The 8,018-nt window shown below is 46.9% G+C and overlaps 1 long non-coding RNA gene across 1 annotated transcript; it reads left to right on the forward strand.

The window, feature by feature from the left end:
* Nucleotides 1–6: 6 nt before the first annotated feature.
* LOC145718614 (uncharacterized) lies at nucleotides 7–5,349 on the forward strand. Its single transcript, XR_014141921.1, has 3 exons — nucleotides 7–306; nucleotides 383–1,149; nucleotides 4,800–5,349. It is a non-coding gene; the product is annotated as an uncharacterized LOC145718614 (long non-coding RNA).
* Nucleotides 5,350–8,018: the final 2,669 nt, after the last annotated feature.

Genomic DNA, 8,018 nt, shown 5'->3' on the forward strand with positions numbered 1-8,018 from the left:
CAGCTGTCATAAATAGAAAGCAAATGATAAAATAGAAAACAAAACAATATTGAATTCTAAATAGGACCAAAAGCTCTGAGTGGGATGCCGTGCTCTGTCAGGGCAGGTGTTAAAGACCTGCTGGCTTCAATCTGAGGCTGTCTCCTGAGAGGAAAGACTGAAGAGAATTACAGAGGGCAGGGAATCTTCACAAATAAGTCATTGATATTCAAGGTGGTTTTCCCAGGTCTCCTAAAATCCTCTCATGGACCACCACCAAGGTGAGCTTTCCAGTCTTGCAGAAGCCCAACCTGTGAAGACAAGCAGGTCGGTTGAGAAGAAGCTGTGGACCCATTTTACAGTTGTGGGAGCATCACTGTCAACATTTACTTGTTATTTTTAGCCCATTGTGGATCCTGGATCAACCCTGTGAGATGAGTGTTCTCTTCATTTATCAGATGTGGAAACAGATCTGAAAAATGGAGAAACAGCTTGGTGAGGACATCTGGCTCCCAGAGGGTCTCTTCAGCATCTTGGAAACAACACGAGGTACCACACCTGGAAGAAGGCCATATTGCATTTTATCGTTGGCCTCATTTTGTCGGCATGTAGACTGTAAAATGGTGTTAATAATTCCCTGCCATTGTCTGTAGCTTTGACTCTAGGCTCAGCCACGTAACTAGCTTTAGCTAGTGCAAGGTTGCAAATGTGCAGGGGGACTAATCCTTGCTTATGCTCTTGGGAACCTGTGAACCCTACCAAACAAACAAGCCCAGGATAGCTTGCTGGATGATGGACTCACGACCAACAACCAGCCAACTGCCACATATGTGAGTGATGCCAGTGACCCCCACAGATGAGATGTTCATGCATGAGCCCAGCTGAAACCGGCAGAAGAACCACCCAGCTGAGCATTGCCCAATTTGCTGACCCACAGATCACATGGCTAAATACATGGCTGTTATGTTTGAAGCCACTAAGGTTTGGGGTGGTTTGCTATATATCAGCAGATAACCAACACAGATGGTGATACACTGATGAAGAGCCTGGCTGGTCGGAACTGTCCCTGGCAGCCCTTAACAAGCAACGACCCCTGGCATCATGACCTTCTGGGCCCTCATCTAAAGAAGATTCTACGGCTCGGGCTATGAGAAAGAGCCAGTCTACCAGGTAACACATTTATTCAGTGCCCGTTGTGTACAAATACTGTACACATCCTGGGAATGTTCAATAACATTGCAGACCATGGTCCCTGGAGGGTTCACAAGCCTTACCATCGAGGTTTTGCAAAGTAATGTTCTAGCGAGCGGGAAGAGAAGAAAGAAGAGGCTAGAATGCAGCCTAAGGCTTCTGGTTTCCTGACCATGCTGGGCCACCTAATCCATTCTCTTTTTAATCCAAGGAGGTGGTGGAAAGAAGGTTCATCCCTGAGCTGAACGTCTAGGGTTAACTCGGTGCCAAACACTTGTTCCTAACAGCCTGATCAATGTCTCATGCTACGAAGCAAAGTACCGTCTGCCAATATATTGCCCTCTGGCAAACCATCTGGTTTCATCCGACCTGTGGATGATATACACTGTAGGAAGATCAGGCATAACCTGGTCCATCTGCCTTCCACTGCCTCCTGGTCTGTGCCTCTCTCTCGGCAGGCAGTCAGGTAGAAAAGCAGCCCCGCCCTTCCCGTTACCATGTGCACCTGAGGCTTTCAGTTCACCTGCTGCTCTGGAGCCAGACGGCAGGACAATCCGGAAGCAGTTGCGAGCCCAGGAATCTTCACCTGAGAGACCATGTATCTTTAAGACAGCCCTCTGTGTGACTCTGTTTCCCCTATGTGTTTTTCTTCCCTGCAGTCAGTCAGCCAGTGATTGAGGTATTTAAAAATAAAATTGGGGAGGAAAATCGAAGAGTGGCAAGCCTCTACCCACAGCAGCATGCAGGGAGACTTTCAACTCCATTGACACGGTCTCTGTAGTTGGCTGGGGTTTTCCTTAGAGGGTTCCAGGCCTCGAGTGCCAGCTCAAACCTGCTTAGCTTGGGAGATGTGGTTTAATCACGAACCAAAGCAATGGAGCTGCAAGCGATTTTTTAAGAGATTTTTTTTATCTCTTTTCATTTATGCAGCCTGACATTGAGTAATAATAATAATTAAATGCAGTGTAAGCTTTTAGGCACCTTTACCAAAAGCCCTCTGGATACCTCAGCAGCAGCAGGCCAGGCTGACAAAAACAAAGCTAATTATATTGTGGTGAACTTCTGTCAAAGAAAAAACTAAAACTGCTCACCAACTGTCCTTATGTCTGATAAAAACGGTACATGAAATGCTCCAGCCCACAGTCCATTTGCACGGGACCAATGGAAAACCAGGCATGGTCTTAAATTTGTCTTTATCTTAAATTTGCCACCCAGACACTAGTATTGAAACGTTGGCTTTGCCTCTATTTTCACACACTCTCCAGGGTCCCAATTTTTCCATATTGATTCACAGCCCCAGGGCCAGCTTTATTTATTTATTTATTTATTTATTTATTTATTTATTTATTTATTTATTTATATGTACGTACAGGGTTAGAAGAAAGTGCTTAGATGCTTTTGAGTGATGCTTCTCACTTTCAAAAGTTTGAGAGGGTTTTAGATGTGGCAACTCCAAAATAGCTTAATCTAAGACATTGAACCAGCAGATAGATACTGATGAAAACAAAACAAAACCAAACAAAAAAAAATCTCTGGAGAGACTGGGAGCGAAAGGATGACTTGAACTGGTTGTTAGAAACCTAGCCTCTCATCACGTCTCCACTGACTTGCGAGATGACTTTGGCCAAGTCCCAAGAGCCCCAGAGACCCGGGAAAGCCCTAAAGCTTTTGATACAACTTCTCCAGACACTATTTTCAATTCAAATTTTGGCTGCCCAAGCAAAAATGTCAGTGTTCTCCTTAAAGGAAACTTAGCAAATCTCTAGTTGAGATTTTTGGCTCAGCTTTTCTCTGAACTACACAATTGGGGCAATATTCATGACCACTCCTTTCCCCTAGTCACCTTTCTCCTGCCTGAATTAGGAAATCCAGTCTGATGAGCCTGGGAAGAAAATGATTCATAATGATAACGGTTTATAGTGATGTCTTATATATGTATATACTGTATATTTATATAATTTTAAAAAATTAACTCCATATGAACTAAGATCCCCAATTCTTGCTTTTGTCAAAGAAGGGCTATTTAGACAGATCCTGCCAGGAGCCCTCCCCCACCCCACCTGGTTGCTAAGTGCATTCCTTTGTTCTTTATTTTAAGGGGGTGGGGGGAAGACTGCAGAGGACTGTAGGTCCTAGTGTCTATGGCAGTCAGGCTTCCTACAGAGCGCTGAGACCTGAGGTCCCCTGGGCCACTGGCCTCAATTCTATAAAAGATAAGCCTCCTCTCTTCTCCCTACCTGGGGATGCTCTGCAAAGCGCTTCATCCATCATTTCCCTCCCACGGCTGGCAGCCAGACATCAGACAGACCCGGATTCTGCCCGGGGTTCCTGACTCAGAGCATCCTCTGTCTGTTTGCCTCCTGAGCTCCTGGGCCCTCTCTCTGCCACCACTACGCCCTCCTAGCCCAGCAGCGAACAATCAGTTGCTCGCTGCTTCCCCCCCCCCCAACCCCCCCAGCCCTGCTGGCTGCCAATCAGCCAGGCAGCAGGGGGTGGAAGGAAGTTCCACTCCCTGCTGAACCACCACTGAGGTGCTCAAATGACTGAGTGGGGCTGATGATGGCCTGGCAGGCCGGGACCCGCAATTGCCATCCTGGAGGGGTGCAGGCGTCGGTGTGATTGGCTGGGGCGTTGCGGGAGCAGGGGGCGGGGACCAGCGGAGGCAGAAGGGCCGCTCCTGGGATGGAAGGGTTCTGAGAAGGGGGACCGAGAAGTCAGCAGCAAAGGGCCAAGAGCTGGAGGAGGCCAGGAAGGAAAGGAGGGGCAAAGGGAGAGGCAGGGCCCGGTGAGGCTCCTGGTAAGAGGCCAGAAAATCAAGAAGGTGGGAGAGAGGAGGGGGGCGGGGGGAAGCAGAGGCGAGGGCAGGCTGGTGGGGGAAATGGTGTGAGTCGGGGCCCCAAGGAAGGAGTTAAATGTACAGAGACAGGGAAAGTCACTCTGCTCCCAGATTATTCAAATTTGTTGTACTTATTGATAATGTATTTCATTTCTTCTGCGTGGGGCGGATATGATTCAGCACAAATTGGATGTAAATTTATGGAAATGTAAATGCAGAGAGGCTGCAGGCCTGAGCGGCTGCCGGGTTGACTGCGTGGCCCTCAGCACAGGGGAGGTTAGCACTCTCTGGACTTGGGGATCTGAAAATAGAAACGGCTGATTTGGGGGCCACTGGCCTCTCCTGCAGGCCAAGAGAGGGACTGACCCTGTCGCTCTGCGAGGCTTCTTAAAAAAAAAAAAAAAAGTCTGATGATTGTCTAAAATAGGATCACCTACATTGTCCTCCGGTCAGATTTTTCTCTTAGGGTTGGGGGGACGGTTTTTACCCAGTAGAGACGGACAGGCTTATTTCAGTGAAAAGGGACACCAAAAGAAAAGAACTAACATTATCTAGAACCTACTGTGTGTACAGAATTCACTATCGAAGTGACCACAGTGTTGTTTTTTTTTTCCTTCTGCGCTTTGGAAAAGTAATGGGACTTGGGGGAGGGAAGAAAACACAAAGAAAACAATTTGATAGGGTGAAAAGGTGGCATTCCATATAAATAGCTAGAGCTGGTAAAATATTTATTGTCCATTAGGCTGTCCTTCAGAACCCTGGATGTTGATTTTTATCTTCCCCCTTCATCCAGGGTCATGACGTTTCTCTGATGATGTGCCTCTCCCAGTTGGGAGCAGCCTCTCCAGCCTGGCCATGACCGTGACTGCAAAGAGAACCCTTCATGGATTTTTGAGAATAGCTTCTCTGAGCCAGGCCTTCCTCTGCAACTTGCAACCACGGTGAGACCGGAGATTCAAGACCCCAGAACGCAAGGTCCACCAAAGTGTTTTACTGCCCCTTCATTCCCGTCAGAGGCGAATGGGACCAGCACTGGTGTCTGCTTTCCACCAGAACTGTGATTCCTTTCAGTGTCCAAACGGTTGAGCTGCTGTGGCTCCCTGAGCTGGGGGCAGACAAAGAGGTGTTGCCTGCAGTCCGCAGCCGGGGCTTGTGGGTGTACTTGAGCAAATGTTTCAAAGGATGGCAGTGATCTGCTTGCTTTTACTACATCCACGGGGCAGAAATTGTCAGGGCTTGGTGACACCGATTATAATGCTTTGACCTCATTCAGTCACCAAAGGGCAAATTTCTCTTTGTTCTCTAGCAGAAACACAACTTGGCAAATAAACATGATTTCTAAAGAGAGACTGTCAACAAGGGTATTTATGAGCTTACTGTGTCCCTGCTATTCCATTGAGTAGCTTACCTTTAGGGGGGAAAAAGGCACATATATGCCCACCTGGTTGTTCCCGTGAGGCAGAAAAAAACTTTCTTTTAAAAAGATTTTATTTATTTATTTATTTATTTATTTATTTATTTATTTGGGAGAGCACAAGTGAGCGAGAGAGAGAGAGAGAGAGAGCACGAGAGCAGGGTGAGGGGCAGAGAGAGATGCAGACTCCCTGCTGAGCAGGGAGCCCGATGCGGGACTCGATCCCGGGACTCGATCCCGGGACTCCAGATCATGACCTGAGTGGAAGTCAGACGCTTAACCCACTGAGCCACCCAGGCACCCAGGAAAAGCAATCTTAAGGTGATATAAGAGATCTTAGGAGGATCTTCTAACAACCAGGTTAAGATGCTGGCTTCTGTCCTCGAGGCTCTTAGTCCAGTGGCCAAGTTCCCCAAGCAGCTGAACACCGCAGAAACGTGGAGAAATATTCCAGAATCGGCCTCTATGGCTATATATTATGTCACATAGTCACCCTTTCCAGGAACTGGGAATGAATCATGACAACTAGACCCATTTAGGGTCTTAAAATGGTTAATACAGCAAATTTTATGTTCTATATATCCTACCATAAAAATAAGTAAAGAAAAAAAAAACTTTTTAAAAAATTAAAAACACACAAAAAAGAAAAACCAGGTCCAATTAGAAAGCTGTGAGAGGGCAGAATCAAAGACACAGAAAACATGAGTCGGCGAGTTTCTGCACCACATCCCAGATTATTTGAAAAAGAGGTTGCAATGACTCCTTTCTGAGGTGAAGGAAGAAATAGTCGGACAAAAGCTTGAGAAAGGGAGCAGTGGGTTGGAGTAGTGAGTTTGGGGGCTGGGGCACCTTCACCACCCTGTCTGTGATTTGGTGTCCTCGTCTCTACGATGAGCAGCTTGAGCCAGATGACCTTGAGGGTCTGCAGCTCGATGAAATGAAGCCAAATTTTATATTTGGGTGGAGCTCTGCACAGAAGGTTAGTGAAGGTGTGGTTAACCACCACCCAAGAAAGATTACAGCACCATAAAGAGTTAGGAGTACAAGGAATCTCGGAGATCTGGACCCCTTAGTTTACAAGGAGAGAAATAGAGGCCCCAAGTGACGAAGCACCTTGCCCAATGTCACAGAGCCTGTTAGGGACAGAGCTGTGGCCAGAGCTTTGAAGTTGAGAATATTTGAAGTTCCCGAAGAGCAGAATTCCGGTCACCCATTGCTATGCAACAAACCACCTCAAACCTAGTAGCTCCAACATTGATTTACTATTGTCTCCTGGGGTTTTGTGGGTTGTCTGGGCTCAGCTGGGTCATTTTCATGTGGAGTCTCCCCTGTGGAGACCAGACAGAGGCTGGGCCTGTGCTTCTCTGAAGGCTCAACTGGACCGGATGTCCAAGACAGCTCATTAACATGGCCGGCCATTGAGGCTGGCAGTCGGTGCTGCCTGCCCGCTGGGAACTCAGCTAAAGCCGGCAGCTGGAACACCTACTCCTGTCTCACCATGTCGGGCTTTTCACTACATGGCAGCCAGGTTCCCAGAAGGAGCTTCTCAAGTGCAAGTGTTTCAAGGAAGAGGAAGTGTGTCTTAGTTCATTCAGGAGGCTATAACAAAATCCCTTAAACTGAGTAGCTGAAAAACCACAGACATTTATTCCTCACAGTTCTGGAACCTGGGGAGTCCAAGATCATGGCGCAGACAGATTCGGTGTCTGGTGAGGGCCAGTTCTTCGACGGCCATCTTGTCACTGTGACCTAACACAGTGGAAGGGGCGAGTTGGGTCTTTGGGGTCTCATAAAAACATTAATCCCAGTCATTAGAGCAGAGCATTTGTGGTCTAATCACCTCCCAAAGGCCCCACCTGCTAGTATCATTAGCTTGGGGTAAAACTGTAACATTTCAATATTGAGGAGACACAAACATTCAGACCATAGCAAAGTGGAAGCTGCCAGTCCTATAAAAGGTCAGCCCTGGAACTAGCATGCAATCACTTCCACCACAAGCTTTCGGTCAAAGTAGTCACGTGTCAGCCCAGTTTCAAGAGCGTAGGGTAACAGACACTACCTCTAGATAAGGATGGCATGGGGCCATCCATGTGCACATAGGGAGAAACGAATTCCAACGAATTCCATCTCTGGAAACACACGACCACAGCAACAGTTCTGATTTTTATCACAAATGATCCTTTGATGCCGTCTTTGCAAAAAGCAACCCTGGGAGCATATTAACCAAGCTTGACATTTTTCTCTTTATCTTAATGCAAACAAAATCAATTGAATTCAGGCCTCCATATAGATTTTTTGTTTCATTTTGTTTTAGATGCTATCAGTTCAGGAATCACTCAAGCCAAACCATGGCATAGAGGAGTCCCTATAGAAATACCTAAATGATGACAGGTATGAGTACATCCTGTGTGGAAAGGAAGGGTTAGGCACTGAAACATTGAAAGACTCAATCCCCCTTCATTATGAAGAGGAGGGAAGTAGAAAAGAATAAAAATGCATTCCTCGAGGACAGGGATTGGCCATATTCATCTCTGGATCCCTAGTACCCAGGACGGTACACAGCACATAGCAGGTGCTTAATAAATATTCCTTGAGTTC

The sequence above is a fragment of the Leptonychotes weddellii genome, unplaced genomic scaffold, assembly GCF_054177405.1.
Source record: "Leptonychotes weddellii isolate Sample4059 unplaced genomic scaffold, ASM5417740v2 HiC_scaffold_1840, whole genome shotgun sequence".
Classification (NCBI taxonomy): domain Eukaryota; kingdom Metazoa; phylum Chordata; class Mammalia; order Carnivora; family Phocidae; genus Leptonychotes; species Leptonychotes weddellii.